The following is an 18,242-nucleotide window of genomic DNA, read 5'->3' on the forward strand; positions in this document are numbered from 1 at the left end:
AAAGTGAATGCTAATAAAAAAGAAGAAGCTGGAGGGATTATATTAATATCAAAGTAGACTATAGAATAAGGAATATTTGTAGGGACAAAAAGGGACATTAAATAATAACCTGATGGTCAGTTCACCAAGAAGACATGAGTCCTAAATGAGTATGCACCTAACAACAGAGTTTCACAACACATAAAGCAAAAATGGATAGAAGTGCAAGGAGAAACAGATATACCCATAATATGCTTGCAGACTTCAACACTCTATTCTCAGCAATCAACAGAATAAGTATACTTAAAATCAGCAAGTGTATAAAAGACCCAACACCATCTATCGACTTGACCTACATCCCAATTACCAAGCACTCTACCCAAGAACAGCAAAATGCACGTTTTCACACATAGATGATTTGTTAAGATAGACCATATCATGGGCCTTAAAACAAACGCTAAAAAATTGAAAGGAATGTAAATCATTTAAAGTATGTTTTCTAACCATAACCAAAGTAAACTAGAAGTAAAACAAAAAGATATCTGTAAAATCTCTGAATACTAGGAAATTTTGGAAAGTAAACCCATGGGTCAAAACAACAGTCCTCAGGAAAATTAGTAAATATGTTGAACTACTTGAAATAGAAAAAAGGTAAAACTAAAATGTTCAGGAAAAAAAATATGAGACTTTGGGTTAGCCATACAACCCCAAAAGCACATCACAGAAAAAAAAATGATAAATTATCTTTACCTTTATTATAATAATCCACGACGACGGCAGGGCTCATTCAGCATTTCCCAACCTTAGCATTACTGACATTTTGTGCAAAGGAATTATTTGTTGTGAGGGGTTGTCCTGAGTACTGTAGGATGTTTAACAGCAGCCCTGGCTGCCAGTATAATGTGCACACCCAAACCCTGCACAGCTGTGACAACAAAAATGTCTCTAGACATTGCCAATTGTCCTTTGTGAAGACAACATCATCCCCTACCTCCCGAATGGAAAACTGCTGCTGCGATTTATTAGTTTTAACTGCTGTATATCTTTTCTTTCTCTTTTCTTTCTACCTGACACATTTTGTATTGTCAAACTTAATTTTTGCCAATCTGATGAACGCAAAGTAGAATCTCATTTGTATTTCCCTGATCTGTATTAAGTTGAGAACATCTCTGTATGTTTATTGTCCATTTGGTTTTACTCTCCTGTGAATGACCTGTTCATGTCCTTTTTCTAACCTTTTTTTCTTATTGAGTGTAAAATTCTTTATATATTCTGAGACTAATTTTTTGTTAATTATATGTACTGCAAATATACTTTCTAAATACATGGCTTGTCTTTATCCTTTGTTTATCAGTCTTTCAATGTATAGAAATTTAAAAAAAACTTTATATAATCAATTCATCAACTTTTTCCTTTACTGTTTGAGCTTTCCATGTCTTGTTTAAATATTCACCCCTTTCCCTGTGGTTATAAAGATATACTCTCATGTTTTCTTCTGGAAGTTTTGTTTTTAATATTTACATATATGCAATTTCTATGGATAAGTTTCAATTTTATTTTGTTCCATATAGACAACCAGTTGTCCTAATATCATGCATTGAATAGTATATCTTTTAACACTAATTAGCAATGCTACCTCTGTCATATATTTCTACTCTGCTCTGTTAGTATATTTGTCTCTCTTGGACAGTACTACACCATTTTAATTATTAAACCTTTAAGATAAATTTTCATTTACATTAAGAAAAGTCCCTCTAATATGTTCTGTTCAAAACTGGCTAGACTTTCATTGTACCTTTTTAATTTTATATATATTTTAGAATTGAGTTATCACATACTCTTTACAGAATTTTAATTGAAAGTATGTTAAATTTATAGATTTATTTCAGAAGAAACAAGATCTTTATATGTTATGTTCCCATAAATGTTTTTTCTCTCCAGTTATTGCCTTTGTAATTATCTTTAAATAAAGTTTTATATGTTTTTTAAAATAAATTTCTAGTCCAAATTTTGTTAGATTTGTTTATGATATTTTTTGTTTTCTGAAGCTATGTATATGTCAATTTTTAACAATTAAAATTTTCATATTTGTCACTAACATCAAAATAGGCAATGGTTTTTTTGTACCCTGATATTATATCCTGCAAACTTGTTATACTCTATAATTAATTCTAACAATTTGTCAGTAGTTCCTCATGGGTTTTTTGTGTATATCATCTATGAATACTGGCAGTTTTCTTTCTTTCTTTCCATTACTTACAATTTGTTCTTCTTGCCTTACTCTGATGATTATGATCTCTAAACACTGTCAAGCATCAACCACAGGTATCCTTGTCTTGCTGAATTTAAAGACAATCTCTTTCTCTCTCTCTCTCTCTCTCTCTCTCTCTCTCTCTCACACACACACACACACTCACACACACACACACACACACACACACATTGTATAATAACTGTCATGTACCACTTCTTTCTTTAACCACTCCTAAAATTGCCATAAAACTCAATTATAAAAAATATTATTTTACTAATAATGAAACAGGGACATTTTAAATATGTATCCTTTTTACCCAGTAGGGCCAAGACAAGAGAATGTGTGTTACTTAAGACAAATCCACCACTAGAAAGATACGCAGCTTCATTTATTTACATCAGAGAACCCCAAATAGTAGAACCTAATTGCTGGTGAATGGATTGTCAGTACTCACAAGAGCCCATCAACATAGTTTACCTTGAACATCCTTATCACCCCCATCTCCTTCCTCTCCCTTGTCCCATCCTGATTTACTTCCATCCAGTGACTCATGTTTTAAGGGAAATTGGAAAAAGACTCTATTTCCAGAAAGGGCAAAAGCTATAAGTTTACATGAAAGACAGCATGTCAACAGTGTAGCCCAAAAAAAAAAAATCAATAAATCAAAATAACAGATGGGCTAACCAAAATAAAAAATATATATAACTCCTGGGTGTCATGTAAAATTTATGGAATATCTGATTTTTTTATCCCCTGCTTTTTAAATATTGATTTCCTGTAGGATAGCTCTCTGGCTTTTTAGCATTCTCATAATTTCCTTTGTCACTTCCACATTTCTTTTTTAAATATATCTGATGACATGCAGTGACTGATTTCTGTCTTCGCATAAACAAGTCAACATGCAAATTCAAACATTTAAAAAGTGTATAGAAATAACAAGGATTTGAAACATTATAAGTAAGAAACTTAAAGGACTGTGAGCCACAAATGACATCAAGAAAAGGTAGCAATAAGGAACTACACTTACAAGCTACGAGTAAACCTAACATGAAGACAGATATAAATCTAATCTGAATTCTTAGAAAGAAATCAATCAGCTAATTTTTTTCTACATAGACAAAAGGACAAAAGATTTTCACTTTGGTATTCAACTTGTTTTGCTCTGGCACTTAACATCTATTTTCTCTGACTATAAGATAAATGCCAAAAAAAATAGTTTTGATTATACAAGAGTAGGTTGTTTGCCTGTTCAGGTCAAAGCTAGGAAGAAGAATTGCTGCTTTGTTTTATATGCCCCACAGGTTGATAGAAATGGACTTTAAAAAGAGGAAAACCAAAGACATAAGGAAATCATAAGCATTCAAGTCCATCTGGCTCTATTTTTTCCAAAGTTGATTTGAAAAAAAAAAATTTATTAAGTAAATCTTTTTTTTTAATACAGGTATGGCAAAAAGCGGAAGGATATGAATAATCCTAGTTTTAAGTCTAACCTTTCTGATCTGACAGAGTCCTGAGAGGACAGGTGACTTTCCCAGCATCACACAGAAGACTACAGTCGTCAACAACTTAGCCTGTTTCTCTTTTTGTTGCATTATGTGCTTAACAATTGTAGATGTTATTTCTGTCCTCAATTATCACAATACAGGCAACTGGATTCTTTTATCACTAACAGAAGTTAGCTAAGAACAATAATCTATAAATTTCTGAATTTACTTTTATAAAGTATATATCAGGAATATTAAATATCTAGAATTACATCATTTGGAGATACAAAAAAAAAGATAGTTATTACAAAATCATAAATGGAAATTAAGGCCCTTTGCATTTTACGGTCTATTAAATAGAAAAATTTTGGAAACTGATGTTTCTGAAAGAAATGACTGATGATCTCTTTTTAAATCCATTTTCAACATGATTAAGTACTTTTTAAAACAAAACTGGTTCAATAATTCTAAAGTAAAATAGTCAAGTGTTTAAACAATGTGAAGAGCATATTTAAAGTCTGACTATTCAGTCATTCCAACAGGAGCACGCCATAAAGAAAACATCAGATTGGTTAAATGTGTTTTTTAGTCTTGGTTTACTCATGGAAACATTGTTCATGATTTCCTTACTGATTCCTACAGTCTATATATTTCTTTTAAATTTTTTCTTTTTATGTTTCCCAAGTTCACAATTCACATAAAATGCCCATTGAAGTAGACAGAATAATGTTACAAATATTTCAGAGCTCTTTGGGGATTCAAATAGGTTTTTACAATAAAACTTTGATTACTCGAAGAGCACAGACATGCTTGAAACTTAACAGCAGGAAAAGGGGGCACCCTAGTTTGAAAAGTGTCGAGGGAGATTGTAGGGTTGATGCACTGAATCTTGAACCCTGGAACCCAGGCTAAGCACCAAGCCAGAAAGGTCAGACAGCACTGGACATGGCTATAGTGGGGGTGGGGGGTGGGGGAAGGCAGCACTTGGAAAAGATGTGCAAGGTTGTGGTTTCCTGGTAATTTGACACAGACAGTACCACAGGGCTTGCTTCATTATATCATTGTGAAATTTGGACTCAAATAGAATGAGGCAAACCCACAAGTTAAAGTGTTTTTAAAGTAGCTTAATAATCACTTTGAAAACAGAACAGAACACCCTCTCAGCAGCATGACTGGAACTTTGATCGACAAACATCCAAGGGACACAACCAATCTTTCGTGAACAAATACAAGAAGTATTACTGGGAGCGGGGTGGGGGGCTTGAAGTAAATTACCCCTAGAAGTGAATTACCCCTGGTGGTAGCATTATCTGATACAATGTTTTTTTCCCGAGATTCTGAAGAAAATTTGCCCTCAGTGAAAGATTTATAAAAATTATAGTAGATAACACAAGCTATTTGACCTCTTTTTAAAAATCAAAGGTATTACATTTTTTTAGATTTCTCCCCCCACCCCGCACACACACTTTTTTTTTTTTTTCTCATTTAAGAATCAGCTGCCAAAAGCATGAAATCCCACCTGGGCATGTGGCCAGTTGAAATAGATTCTTCCTCTCAATTTTTGTCTTCTGGATTCCTTGATGACCTGATTTCATATCATGTTATGCTGCAGAGCTAAGGATGGCTGGTTACAAATCAGGGCTGTCTGTGCAGTGGGGGTGGGAGACAGGAAGACAAATAAAAAGAGAGAGAGTGAGGGAGACCACAACCCATCTTGGGGTTCGCAAGTTCCCCAACCTTTCCTTCTGCTGCGTGTCAATTTCATCCAGGTCTAAGCTCATCCCACACTTGTCATGTAGACCAGGCCATGGGCACTCTCACGGAGGGCCCAGACCACAGCTTAAAAACCACTCATCTACCACAGTGTCACATGACTTCAAATGACTCCCCAGGGGCCACCTGCTGTGCTGGGTTATCAGTTCCTCCTCTGAATTCCTAATCCATTTCTTTAACAACTACTGTTTCTTGCACCTTTTCAACAGTTATGCATGTATTCATTTGTATATTCAAAACATGGATCTTTTTTTTTTTTTTTTTAGTACCTGCCATGTGCAAGGCCCTATGCTGGTGCTAAGAACGCAGCGTTGTGCACAACAGTCACTGATTTCATGGTGTTTACATTTCAAGGGGGAACTGTTAATCATTAAAATAGAAGAACATCTCATAAAGTTAGAACATAGCAAGTGAAAATGTTCAGGCCGATGCTGGGACCACAATGTGCCACGAGCTTGCTGCACTGTGAGGAGATAATACTTATTAAGCACTTACCACGTGCCTGGCACATGGACAAGTACAATACCTCTGCTTCCTCATCGGGTGTGAAGTTGAGCTGGGTTCTTTCTAAAGTGCCTGTTTAAAATCTAGATCAGTCATTTGGTTAGCCGCTTTAGCTGAGGTTAGACTTCCTGCAAACTTTTGCCTGGAGTTTAAGCTGTGCCAAAGAAAGATATCTATGCTCAAGAGATCTCTTGAAATGACAATGAACTGGCAGTGTGTGTGTGTGTGTGGGGGGGGGGTGGAGGGGGAGAGGACTTTCTAATAAGTTATGTAATATGATGGAAAGATGTAGACCTAGGTTCAAATGCCAGTTCCTCAAATGCCACTAACCTTTCTGAGCTTCCTCAGTTAGTTGGGGGTAATTCATTCCTCTCAGTATTATTAAGAGGATCAAATACATTTTATTTAACAAATATTTATGACATGCCTCTTGTGTTCTGGGCATTGTCCTTGCTACTGAGGATGTAGTATTTAACAAGACACATAGTCACTGCCCCTGTAAGGTGCCTTAGTTACCAGCACTTTCTTTGTCTTTTTTTTTTTCTTTTTCTTTTGCAGTTGGTCATTTGGTCACTAACAGATAGAGGGCAGGGTTCAGTTTTGTGTGAAACCCTCTGGCCATCTCCAGGGAACAGTCTGAGGGCTGATCAGGTAGGCCCAGCTCTGAGCTGGATCTATGTCCTATCAGGTGAAGAGCAGAGGATGTTCAGAATCCACTCAAACCTGTGCCCCGGAGTGGCACTCACTGGGAAGGGTTTCCTGGTCCTGGCTTCAGGGGCAACACTTCCCCTGATGTTCAAAGGGTCCCCGGATAAATGCATTCCAAATTTATTTGCAAATTCTAAACCATGGGCCTTTATTTGAAAAGCCCTAATATTTAAAAATCAGGAGAATCCCCTTTCCCTCCACTCCATTCTTTTCTTTCTCAGCACAATGACAATACCGTTCCCACCTCTACATATTGCTCAACACCGAATATATCTTTAAGAAAATCTTAAGCACAAGAAAAAAACTCATCCTTGGGCTGAGTTCAACTTGAACACCATGAGCTAGGGCGTGTATAAATCTTGAAAAAGTGTTAATGAATAAAACACAGAGTTTGATTTTCTTTTTATATGATTTGAGAAACTCACCCACACAGTAGCCTATGGGACACGCAGAAGGGATGACGAGAAGAATGATGCAGCTCGCATTGCTCAATGGCTCCTTAAATTAATGAACACCAGATATGTTGGGGCTTTTTTTTTCTCTCTTTTTTTGTCTTCCAAGTTTTCTATTTACCACTCCACATCCTCCGTGTTCTCGGAGTTTGGTGCTCTGGAATAATGACTTGCTGAATCCTCTGCAGTGTTTTTTTTAATGTGCCTAGAAGCATGAATGTGTTAAAATTAGTTCAAAAGAAAAGAGAAGGGAGAGAGAGCTAGGCTATGTGAAATCCACTGTAATCCTTTCTGAAGTTAATCTGATGATAATCAGCTCTCATAGAGGTGATCATATTCACCCTCCCTCCTGTCATCAGGGGTATGTTTCTCCTGCTATTCCTAAGAGAACCTAGAGGTGCTGAGGACCGGTTAGGGGACCAAAAATGAATAGCGACACATATGCTCTGACCGGCTGTGAAATGATTCATTTCAATACAGTGAAATTAAACAGCTCCCTGGTTGCGGACTTTTATTCATGTTTTATATCCAGGCTGGGTTTGATTTAGAAATCTGATGGACTTTGAACTGTAGTTTTCACTGTTTACTTTAAGGATTAATTAAATATGAAAGCTTTGGGTGGGAAATCACATGAGTTGATTTTGAAGTGGCAGTTGGGTTTTGGTTGTTTGCTATATTTTATTTTATTTTTAAAGTGACTAAGGAAAAGTGAATTGGCTGTATTTGCTATTTGTTCAAGTTTCAAAGTGCTGTTTCAGGAAAAAGTGTCTTTGATTTAGATCAAATTCTGGGTCTTTTTCAGCAGAAATGAATCAAGGAGAATGAAAGCAATGGAGTTGACTTTTTAAAAGGAAACAGACTGGTGTCAAATGTTGTTGTCCAGAGTTGTGTATTGGTGATAACTGGAGCTGCTTTCCAGAATTCACAGGAAGTAATTATGACCAGATTTGGTTTTGTGGTCCTCACATCCCATCATTTCCCCACCACTCACCCACCCTTCCAACTCTCCACCTCCATGGACGTCATTTCTTTTATCCCAACAATAACCACACAAGAAAATAATGGACTCAGCTCAAGGACATCAAAACAGTCAAAGCAGTCTTTCTGAAAGCAGGCTTATATCATTCTGCTTCACTACTGAGCGAAGGCTGTTTTCCTTAGGTTGAGTTCTTGAGGATCCATATGCTTTAGATACTAAGCCAGAAGGAATGGACTTGTCTTCCCTTATGTGGGAACTTGCCCTATGACCTAACCTGTCCAAACAAATCCTGAGCAGTCATCCTCGTGTCCTCTTAGAGAGAGACAGTGGAAACAAGGAATTGTCCCTCCCACCTGAGGATTTTTTTTTCCCACATGGGTCTTAAAGTTAATAAGAGCAGTATGAATATGCATTGTGGGTTAAGTACAATTATCTAACTATAGCAATATCCCAAATATTAAAAAAAATGAGGTGATTCATATGAAAATCCTACAAATCTATAGAACACTAACCAAAAATAAAGTATCGACTATGTTTGAGGTGATAATTAATGTTAGAGCAATATTAAATATCCAGAAAAGGTATATCTATACAGACAGAAAGCTGATTGGAGGTTGCCAGAGGCTGGGAGCTAGGGAGTGGGGGCAGGAGGACAATGGGGAATGACTGGTTAATTGATATGGGATTTCCTTTTAAGGTGATGAAAATGTTCTGGAACTAGATAAAGGTAATGGTTGCACAACACTGTGAATGTAGTAAAAGCCATTGAATTGAACACTTAAAAATGGTTAATTCTATGTTATATAAATTTCACCTCAATCTAAAAATTAAGTTGGGGTAAGCATGAACCTCTAATATTTTAGAATGTCTTATATAAAATTTGTGATGCAAATATGCAAATAAAAAAGGATTGATGCTAGAAGGGCCAGCTATCTAAAACCACTTGTTCCCAAACATTGTAAATTGCTAATTTAAATTTAACGTAGCACTATTAAATTCAAAACAAGAGAATTTATGCACAGGCATATAATGTGATTAGGGAGTTTACAGACTTCAGAGCTCAAATATCTAGCTAGAATTAGATTGGTACAATGTGACCCAGAAAAGTGAGATGAAGCTGACAAAACAATTCAATTAGTTTAAATATCAGGAGATATTGCCTAATGGTGAAGTCAACTATATTCTGAAAAGTGCTGCCAGAAGAAGTTATCCAAATCCCATAATTTGGGTCATTAAAGATGGATCTGAAAAAAGGAAAAATTATCTGGAGTAAGGGCTGGAAAAACTCTCTGAATACTAATTTTACACTGGCAAGGGTGGGATGAAATGACATAATGGGTACGTTAGTTTCTAGGTCCAATCTCCAGTGGCTCTGGCTTTCTTATGGATTGTACATAAAAACTTAGATTTGTTTAAGTTTTATCTAGTAAAGGATTTATTGAGGGAGGATTTGAAACATCAAAGATGAAAGACACTGCAGAGAAAAAAAACACTTTGGATTCAACTACTGAAACAAATCAAATTTATATAGCTGTTACACAGATTTTCTCTTTAAGTCCTTGCTCTCGACATCAATGAATTTTATCGTTTAACTTGTTCTTCTGGTCATTTTTAATAAAAAGTTCAAATAATGATGTTATAAAGGATGAATGACATTTCAGGTCATATAAATAGATGAAGACACCAGCTCTCCCCCATGGACAGGGACAGGAGATCCTGTCTGAAGAAACACACTAAAGGTAAAACAAAAAACAAACACAAAGAAAGAAAGAAAAAGAAAAAAAAAAGAAAAATGGGAAGAATAAGTTCCTACACCCATCTCCCCCATAGCCCTCAGAAAATTTAGCTAAGAAGGTGATTGTAAGAATGACAAAAGAGTAATTCACATTGCTTGAGACGCTTCTCTATATGCTTTTGAAGGTAGGAATCAATTCAGAACACAAGGAAGTCTTTTTAAAGCTTTCCCAGAGATTCCAGGGTACATGAGGTGGGGTGTGCATTTACACTGGACAGGAGAGCTACTAGTGAGAACAGCAGTAGCAGCTAACATTCTATTGAGTAATTCCTAAGGCAGAGAGAGATTAGTTAAGTAATGTAACCAAAGTTGTAGAGCTGTGATTCTGGGCTAAACATCGAGGCAGGCTGGGCATCAACCACTAGGCATTTCTAACTCCTGGAACACACTACACACATAGCACGTAGAGAAATCAAGAGGCAGAGGTGGCTTCCTGGTGAAACTTGCATTTTATCCTAGAGAGAGAGGAAGTCACTGAAAGATTTTAAGCAGAGGAAATTAAAAAGTTGATGATAGATCCCTTTGATGAGTGTGTAGAGGATGTGAGGTTGAGGGAGGCAAGACTGGAATCAAGATCAGTTAGGGGCTACTGTGATGGGTTTAGGTGAAAGAAGACAAGAATGTGAATTATAGCACTGGAGAGATGGGAACAAAATCAAGGCATATTTGGGAGACGATTCAGTAAGATTCAGTGATGTAGGGAAATGAGACATGTAAGGAAGGAAAGGGGAATTCTGCCACATGAACTGAATTCTTAGTGATCTTAAAGAAATGCAAATTCTCTGAAAGTATTTTTACATTTATTTGCTCACTCAACAACATTATTTTCATTGTTACGTTAATATGAGACTTGGCCACAAACTGCCATGGGACTGTTTGGGTTTTACCAGGTAAAATTAAATTTGTCTTTTTCTTTCTTTTTGCTTTAAAATAATGCATGCATGCTTTAAAAGAATGAGTATTCCACCAATTGTTGGGTACAATGTTTATTAGATAGAGTATGTTGATTGTGTTTTCAAAACCTCTATATCCCATTGTCTCTGCTCTGTGCTATATAAATTATGGATTGAATTATGGTAAAATCTCCTACCATACTGGATTTTTTAAATTTTCCTTATATTTCTGTCAATTTTTGCTTTATATTTTGAAGTTACATTAAGTGCATACAAGTCTATAACTTCTGTCTCTTTCATGTGAACAAAAATCTCTTATCATTATGTAGTTTTCCTCTTTATTTGCAGTTAGGCTGTTTTGTCTGATAATATAACTACCCCAGCTACATTTTATAGTGCTTGCCTATTATATTATTTATTGCCACATAACAAATTACCCAATGTAGTGACTTAAAATAACAACTCGCATTTACTGTCCTCTCAGATATTAAAGAATCTGCTTCCAACATGACTCATTCATGTGTCTGGCTAGTTGGTGCTAGTTGTCAGACAGTTTCCATTCCACCCCATAGGGGGCTTTCTCCATAGGCTGCGTGAGTGTTCTCATGACATGGAGGTTGAGTTCCCCAAAGAAAATGATTCATGGTAAAGGGCCAAGTAGATGATAAGATTATGATCTAAATTTAGAGGCTACACAGAACCAATTCCACCATACTCTATTCATTAGACCAGACCAGATATAAGAGGAGAGGAATTAGATGTCACCTTTTGAAAAGAAGAGTGTCAAATAATGTGCAGATTTATTGAAAATCACCATAACTGGGATACCCCTTATTATTTGCTTTACTTTCTGTTTTGTTGTGCCCTTGTTTTAAATATGCCTCTTATAGCTGGAATTTTATTCCAATGTGATAACCCATATCTTTTAACTAGATAATTTAGTCCATTTATATTACTTGTTGATTACTAATAAATTAGGATCTATTTTTTCCATCTTATCTTGTACTTTCTATTTGCTTCATATTTTCTGTTTCCTTTTTCCTCTCCTTTCTTGCCATCTTTGGAAATGATTTTTCTCCGCGTTCCAAATTTTCCTCTCTACTCATTTTGAAGTTATACTTTCTATGTGTATTCTCTTACTGGATGCTTTATAAACCTGCATGTATAAAGCATACATACTTAATTCCAAATATGTATGTATGAAGCATACATATTTAATTCCAAATTCTAAGTAAATCAAATGTCTTTGCTATTTTACATTCATTCAAACTTTTTCTGTGGGACTTCCTTAAGGACTGGGTTTAAAGTGAACATTTCTAGAAAAAAAGTTGTATTTGCTTCTTCAGGACACTACCAATCTAAGACCACTTTACACTCGGGAATTTGAGATCCATGTACAGAAATCAATGTAAGAGCTGGCTCTTAATTGTTATTTCTCAGAGAGGCTTCCTGTTTCCATTTTTGGTATAACTTTTGTTTTGTTTTTGCTTTTGTTCAGCTCACTTTTGTTTTAGTTCATCTTTTAAATAAGGGTGCTCTTTGGGGGTGAGTAATGCAGGCATTATGTGAGGAGAGGGCACTTTTCAATCTGACTTCTCCCCTAGTGCATGCATTAATTTTGGTTGTCTCCTTCCTCCCCAAAATCCCACTAAAACCTGAAAAATACCAAAGATTGTCAACACTTGTCTCTCCAGACTCATGACTTTTTGTTTATTTCTGAGGATTTTCTTACTTTTTTGTCAGCTTAACTATGTGCTTAAAAGAGTTTGTAAAATGTTAACCAGGGAGCTTTCAAAATGCTTTGACAATAGAACTAACATTGAACCCATAAAAGGCTAGCAGAAACTCGCATCCTGAATCTAACCAGGTTGAATGCCTGGTAAAACAAAAAATACTGACATTCTCCATCGGATCCATATGAGACTCTGCACATAGTAACACAATACTCAAAATGTCCAGGACACAATTTAAAACTACATGTTCTATGAAGGACCATCAAAATCTCAGTTCACTTGGGAAAAGATAATCAACAGATATTAATTCCAAGATGACACAGATGTTAGAATTATCTGAAAAAGACTTTAAGCAGCTATTATAAAATGCTCCAATAAGTAAGGGAAAATACTCATGAAACAAATGAAAAGATAGAAGGTGTCAACAAACAAATAGAAGAGTCAAAGACGAACCAACTGGAAATTTTAAAACTGAAAAATACAATAACCGAAATAAAAATAAAATTCATAAGATGGGCCCAAGCAGGGTGGAGATGACAGAAAAAAGGATGAATTTGAATATAGATAGAAATAAAATATAAATATAAATAGGAAGTAGCCAACCTGAGCAACAAAGAAAAAAAAGATGGGGAAAACATGGGCAGAGCTTCAGTGATCTATAAGACAATACAAAAGATCTATTTCATCAGATTCCCAAAAGGAGAAATGTGGTACACACACACACACACACACACACACACACACACGCACACACACACACACACACACACTAATGACTGAAAACTTGAAAAACTTGGCAAAAACCATAAACATACTGATTCAATAAACTCAGAAAGCCCCAAACAGAATAAACTTCCAAAACATACATATGTAATAATGAAACTATTAAAATTTTAAGACAGAATAAAAATCCTGAAATCAGCCAGAGAAAAATGATGCTCTGCTTATAGAGAACAACTGTTCAAAAGGCTGCAGATTATATATGAGAATCCACGCAGGCCAGAAATAAGTAGGACAACATTTTTAAAGTACTAAAACGTAAGAATTCTCAGCCCAGAATTGTATAACTAACAAAAGTGTCCTTCAGTAATTAAGGTAAAATAAAGACATTCTCAGAAAACTAAGAATTAAAGAGAACTTCCTCAATCTGACAAAAGGCATTTACAAAAAAAAAAAATTAATACTAACAATCAATAATAATAAATGGTTAAAATTATATTTAATGGTTAAAGACTAAATGTTTCCCCTTAGGATCAGGAACAAGACAAGGATGTCCACTTTTACAATTCCTGTTTGAGAGCATGCAGACAGCCCTAGCTAGGGCAATAAATCAAGAAAAAGAAATAAAAGGTATACAGATTAGAAAGGAAGAAATAAAAATATTTCTCTTCACAGATGAGATAATTGTCTACATAGAAAGTTCCAAGGAATCTATGATAAAAACTTCTAGAACTAATAAGTATGATAAATTTTAACAGTCACAGGATACAAGGCCAACACACAAAACTAATCACATTTCTATATGTTAGCAATAAACTACTGGAAATAGAATTTTTTTAAATGACATTTATAACAGCTCCATAAAATTGAAATACTTAGGAATAAGTTTAACTATATATTGAACCTGTATGCTGAAAACTACAAAACACTAATGCAAGAAATAAGAGCACCTAAGGAAATGAATATATATACCATGTTCACTGATTGGGAAATCCATCATAGTAAACATAAAAAATGGATCTACAGAATTAATGCAATTCCAGTCAAACTATCAGTAGGGTATTTTGTAACTATTGAAAAGCTTATTCTAAAATGTATATGGAAAAGCAAAAGAACTAAGATAGTCAAGACAATTTTGAAAAAGAAGAATAAAGAATTTGGAGAATTTGTACTTTCTGAGCTTGACTTACTATAACTCTATAGTAATTAATAGAAGGTAATATTAGCAAAGGGACAGACACAAAGATCAGGGGAACAGAATAGAGTCCAGATATAGACCCATACAAAAGAGTCAACTGATTTTTTATAACAGCGCAAATGCAATTAAGTGTGGAGATATGATAATCTTAACAAATAGTGTTGGAATAATTGGACATTCTTATGTAAAGACAAGCTTGGATTTAGACTTCATCCCCAGTGAAAAATGAACTCTAAATAAATCATAGATGTAAACATAAAACTAAAGCTTTTAGAAGAAAATATGGGGATAAATCTTCATGAAATGGAATTAGGCAAAGAGTTCTTGGACATAAGACCAAAACCAGATTTTATATGTAAAAGAAAATGATAAATTGGACTTCATCAGGTGGAGAACATTTGCTCTGTGAAAGACACTATTAAGCAAATAAAAAGACAAGCTAAAGACTCAGAGAAAATGTTTGCAAATCACATATCTGACAAAGAATTTGTATCCAGAATCTACAGACACTCAAAAATCAAAAATAAAAAAATAAACAACTCAATTAAAAAATAGGCAAGAGTTAAACAGACACTTGCGAGTATATCACCAAATAAGATAAAGGGAAGGCAATTAAGTAAATGAAAAGAAAACATTATTAGCCATTAGGGAATTTTAATTAAAACCACAATAAGATAACTTTACACACCTAATTGAATGGTTAAGAGTAAAAAAAAAATGACAATACAACATACAGGCAAGGATGTAGAACAGCTGGAACTCTCTCATATTGCTGGTGGGAAAGCAAAACGGTATAGCCCCTTTGGAAAACAATTTGGCAGTTTCTTAACAAGTTAAACATACTCTTGCCATATAACCCAGCAACAATGCTCCTGAGTCTTTACTCCGGAGAAATAAAACTTATGTTCATGCAAAAATCTGTACAAAAAGCTTATACCAACTTTATTTCTAATTGACAAGAACTGGAAACAATCCAAATGTCCATATAATGGTAAACTAGTCAGCAATAAAAAAGGAGTGACTTATTGATCGACACAAACTAGGATGAATCTCAAAGGCATTTATGCTGAAAGAAGCCAGTTTCAAAAGGTTACATACTGTATGATTCTATTTAAATGATATTCTCAAAAAGACAAAGATATAGTGACAGAAAACACATCAGTGGTTGCCAGGGGCTAGGGTGGTGGTCGGTGTGGCCACAAAGGGATAGCACTTGAGGGTTTGGGGGGTGATGGAACTGTTTCTTGTTCTATACGTTGACTGTGGTGGTGGTTACTCAAATCTAAACATGTGTTAAAATTCATAGATCTGTATACCCCCAAAGAGTTAATTTTACTCTATGCTAATTTAAAATCAAAATTTAGAAAAGAAATTTAAATAATGTTAACCAGTATAATCAGACATTTTCCACATAAAATATTTTTCAAAATATCATAATTATCTTACTATTGGAAATTATAATATGCCCATTATGGCTTCTGAATTACTAAAGTCCTTAATAGGTGTTTTCTGAATGAATGATTTAGTGCATGGCTCCAACATATTTGGAGCTCTATGAATTTCTATGCTTAGGAGACAAAATATGTTTCTCAAACTCTTGTCAATTTCCTCAGCTATAAAATGGAGATAAAAAGTTATCTACTTCCCAGGGTTGTTGTGAAAATTAAATGAGGTAACACAAATAGAGGACCTGGGAGGGCCTGGCACACTGTAAGCACTCATTCATTATGAGGTGTTATTATTGTTGTTGGTGGTGGTGGTATAGAATGCTTATTAGACTGTATTGAAACTGGCTTTCTACGTATCTTATTGCCCCAACTAGACTGCTGCCCTTGTACTTCTAGTGCCCAGTATAAGACTAGACAAATAGCAAGTATTCAGTAGAAGTTTGCTGAACTGAATTAGGGATTGGAGCAAATAAACGAATCACATAACTTTTTAATGGTTAAGAAATACTTGATACACAGGAAAAAGCAAGATTTAACCACAGGGCAGTGGGAACGGATTGGGGCTGGAAGTCATGAGCTATTCCAGGAGTGGTTTCCACAGTCTCATTTTGCTTGTTGTTTTGATTTGGTTTTGGCAAGGGAAAGCTTTCATGCAAATAAAATCTTACTCAGAAGCTTAAACAAATAAAACATAATTTAAACACACACACGCACACACATTTCACTGGCTGAAGAGACCTGCTGGTCCTGAGATGACTCTTGAGGCCTCAGTTTGAAAAGCCCAGAAGAAAGCCTCCTTTAAGGCCGTTTCCAGCTCTCAATTTTCATGAACTAAATTTTAGAGACAGAGTGGAAGGAATCCTGTGATTTCTGCACGACATAAGACAAAGGCATTCTTGGTGAAAAAGGGAAAGTGACCTGTCACCCCACCATTCAACTACGTCATAATAGTGTACATAAAATCCTGTGCACCCCAGAAGGAAAGAAAGGGCAAATAAATAAGCTGGAAGCTATCAGGATACTTCCTGCAGGAGGCACCAGAAGAGTGAGCTAGAAATGGCTAAAGAATTGGCAACTGATTCTTTGATAAAACAAGAAAGCCAAAGATGAGTCTATGGGCAACTGCCATTTGCAAGGACACAGGTGCTTTCTCTTTCCTGCTCTGCCATCTTCTGCAGGCCTGAAAGATCTCATTTGGTTGTTGCAAGATGACTCCATAATCTCAGAAGTCACACGCAAAAAAAAAAAAAAAAAAAAAAAAGACCATGTTCTGTGAAGAAGAGGAGTATTTTCCTCCCACTTGGCCTTTCTGGAAGATGGTGAATTTAAAGGAGCAGAGTGGTCTTATAAATTCTAATATTTGGAGGAAAAGATAGAGAATTTGAAGTCCAACTAAGCTCCCAGCTACCCATCCACTCAAGAAGCATGAATACTTAGGATACCATGACTTCTGTTTTTTAAGGTTCCGTTCATAAGTGTCAGGGTCTCAGCAGCAAACAGATGGCATGCTCAAATTAGGATAATTGCAGAATTATTAATAAAAGGAAGCTTTAAAATGTGTGGATACAGTATGAGGGAACAACAGAATAGAGTTCAATACTCCAGGGTTTCTGCAACTCCTTCCACTCCCCCCTACACATGCATGCACACACGCACGCGCGCACACACACACACGCGCACACACACACACACACACACACACACACACACACACACACACAACTTAAAGAGAGGCAGGAGGTGGGGAGGGCTCAGTTCTAGAACCTGAAAGAAAAGAGTCATGTAGAGAAAGCTTTCCTGTAAAGGACCAGATAGAAAACATTACAGTTTTTGTGGGCTTCATTTCTGTCTCTCTCAACAACTCAACTCTGCCAGTGTAGCACAGAAGCAGCCAGAGACAATAGCTGAATGAGTGAGTGTGGCAGACTTCCAATAAAACTTTATTCATGAATACTGAAATTTGATGTGATTTTCATGTACCATGAAATAGTGTTCTTTAAAAAGAAAACCTGTTTTCCAGTCATTTAAAAATGTATGCAGCTCACAGGCCCTAAAAAAAGGTAGCAGGCTGGATTTGGCCCATGGGCCATGGATGGTTGAAACCTTGTGTGGAGAGGTGTTGTGGCCATTAGCCGAGGGAAACAGCCAACCTTAGTGACACTGCAAAGGAGAAGCCACAGGAATACATACCCTGACCTCACTCTCTACTCCCCACCCTGAACTCCTGCCAGGGTTCCTCATTAAAAAATTCCAACCAAGGCAGAGAGCTCGTGGTGCAGGGTAGAGAGTGCATCTCGAGAGGCAAACAGGAAATATCTGGCA

The 18,242-nt window shown here is 35.8% G+C and overlaps 1 long non-coding RNA gene across 2 annotated transcripts in view; it reads right to left on the reverse strand.

The window, feature by feature from the left end:
* The window catches only part of LOC109380536 (uncharacterized), a 67,318-nt gene that overhangs the window by 10,765 nt on the left and 38,311 nt on the right, over window positions 1–18,242 (reverse strand). For both annotated transcript variants that reach the window (XR_002123522.1, XR_002123523.1), the window contains exons 3-4: window positions 7,128–7,359; window positions 5,237–5,362 (exon numbers count right to left, since the gene is read on the reverse strand). This is a non-coding gene — a long non-coding RNA (uncharacterized LOC109380536). The remainder of the gene's footprint in view (window positions 1–5,236; window positions 5,363–7,127; window positions 7,360–18,242) is intronic.

This window comes from Hipposideros armiger, unplaced genomic scaffold (genome assembly GCF_001890085.2).
Source record: "Hipposideros armiger isolate ML-2016 unplaced genomic scaffold, ASM189008v1 scaffold_38, whole genome shotgun sequence".
Taxonomy (NCBI): domain Eukaryota; kingdom Metazoa; phylum Chordata; class Mammalia; order Chiroptera; family Hipposideridae; genus Hipposideros; species Hipposideros armiger.